Raw genomic sequence first — 2,500 nt, 5'->3', positions numbered from 1 at the left:
CCCGAGGCGACCGCAGAGTCCACGATCGATCGGGAAAGATGCGGGAAGGGGGACCCGTCCAACCACTCGTCGTCTGCCCGCCGAACGAGAGCGGCCCGTGCCGCGGACGGGTGGCACAGCCCGGCACAGCGCGGTCGGCTTGCCGGGGGTCGGGGACCCGGTAGACCGGTACCCCTACGAGTTCTGAAAACCCAGTCGCCAGAAATCTCCGCGCACCTGGCGGACCCGGCCTTGGGATCCCCATCGACGTGGGGCTTCTAGGCCTCGGCGGCCGGGAAACGGCGGGAGTCCCGGATGCCGACGCCGGCCGGGCCCGCCGACTCTCTCCCCTCGCCGCCTTCGGAGTAGACCGGGGTGGGAACGCTCCACTTTGGCGCAGCCGGGCCCCGGCCAGGGAGAGCCGCCGGTCCACCGCTCAGGGGCCCGGCGAGCCCGGCGGGGCGGAAGGGGATCCCGGCTCCGGGGCCGCGGGCCTCGGTCGGGGACCCCCGCCGTCGCGTCGGTGCCCGCGCCGGGCCCCGGGGGTGCCCGCGCCGGGCAGACGGCCGGGTCTACCGGGACGGCCTTGGGCGGGTCCGGCTTACCGGGGCCCCGGCCGGATCACTCTTTCCGTTTCCCCCGCCGCGATGGAACTAGGGGATCCCGGCTCCGGCGCCGCGGGCCTCGGTCGGGGACCCCCGCCGTCGCCTCGGTGACAGCGCCGGGCCCCGGGGGTGCCCGCGCCCGGCATCCGTCCCGGTCTACCGGGGCCTCGGCCGGATCAGTCTTTCCGTTTCCCACGCCGCGATGGAGGTACGGGATCCCGGCTCCGGCGCCGCGAGCCTCGGTCGGGGACCTCCCCCTTCGCCTCGGTGCCAGCGCCGGGCCCCGGGGGTGCCCGCGCCGGGGAGACGGCCGGGTCTACCGGGGCCCCGGCCGGATCACTTTCCGTTTCCCCCGCCGCGATGGAGGTACGGGATCCCGGCTCCGGCGCCGCGAGCCTCGGTCGGGGACCCCCGCCGTCGCCTCGGTGCCCGCGCCGGGTCCCGGGGGTGCCCGCGCCGGGGAGACGGCCGGGTCTACCGGGGCCCCGGCCGCATCACTTTCTGTTTCCCCCGCCGCGATGGAGGTACGGGATCCCGGCTCCGGCGCCACGGGCCTCGGTCGGGGACCTCCCCCTTCGCCTCGGTGCCAGCGCCGGGCCCCGGGGGTGCCCGCGCCCGGCAGCCGTCCCGGTCTACCGGGGCCTCGGCCGGGTCAGTCTTTCCGTTTCCCCCGCCGCGATGGAGGTACGGGATCCCGGCTCCGGCGCCGCGAGCCTCGGTCGGGGACCCCCGCCGTCGCCTCGGTGCCCGCGCCAGGTCCCGGGGGTGCCCGCGCCGGGGAGACGGCCGGGTCTACCGGGGCCCCGGCCGCATCACTTTCTGTTTCCCCCGCCGCGATGGAGGTACGGGATCCCGGCTCCGGCGCCGCGGGCCTCGGTCGGGGACCTCCCCCTTCGCCTCGGTGCCGGCGCCGGGCCCCGGGGGTGCCCGCGCCGGGGAGACGGCCGGGTCTACCGGGGCCTCGGCCGGGTCAGTCTTTCCGTTTCCCCCGCCGCGATGGATGTACGGGATCCCGGCTCCGGCGCTGCGGGCCTCGGTCGGGGACCCCCGTCGTCGCCTCGGTGACAGCGCCGGGCCCCGGGGGTGCCCGCGCCCGGCATCCGTCCCGGTCTACCGGGGCCTCGGCCGGATCAGTCTTTCCGTTTCCCACGCCGCGATGGAGGTACGGGATCCCGGCTCCGGCGCCGCGAGCCTCGGTCGGGGACCTCCCCCTTCGCCTCGGTGCCGGCGCCGGGCCCCGGGGGTGCCCGCGCCGGGGAGACGGCCGGGTCTACCGGGGCCCCGGCCGCATCACTTTCTGTTTCCCCCGCCGCGATGGAGGTACGGGATCCCGGCTCCGGCGCCGCGGGCCTCGGTCGGGGACCTCCCCCTTCGCCTCGGTGCCAGCGCCGGGCCCCGGGGGTGCCCGCGCCCGGCAGCCGTCCCGGTCTACCGGGGCCTCGGCCGGGTCAGTCTTTCCGTTTCCCCCGCCGCGATGGAGGTACGGGATCCCGGCTCCGGCGCCGCGGGCCTCGGTCGGGGACCTCCCCCTTCGCCTCGGTGCCAGCGCCGGGCCCCGGGGGTGCCCGCGCCCGGCAGCCGTCCCGGTCTACCGGGGCCTCGGCCGGATCAGTCTTTCCGTTTCCCACGCCGCGATGGAGGTACGGGATCCCGGCTCCGGCGCCGCGGGCCTCGGTCGGGGACCTCCCCCTTCGCCTCGGTGCCAGCGCCGGGTCCCGGGGGTGCCCGCGCCCGGCAGCCGTCCCGGTCTACCGGGGCCTCGGCCGGGTCAGTCTTTCCGTTTCCCCCGCCGCGATGGAGGTACGGGATCCCGGCTCCGGCGCCGCGGGCCTCGGTCGGGGACCTCCCCCTTCGCCTCGGTGCCAGCGCCGGGCCCCGGGGGTGCCCGCGCCCGGCAGCCGTCCCGGTCTACCGGG

The sequence above is a fragment of the Pantherophis guttatus genome, unplaced genomic scaffold (assembly GCF_059756535.1).
Source record: "Pantherophis guttatus breed Tessera unplaced genomic scaffold, ASM5975653v1 scaffold_21, whole genome shotgun sequence".
Taxonomy (NCBI): domain Eukaryota; kingdom Metazoa; phylum Chordata; class Lepidosauria; order Squamata; family Colubridae; genus Pantherophis; species Pantherophis guttatus.
Note: the sequence above shows the minus strand (reverse complement) of the source record.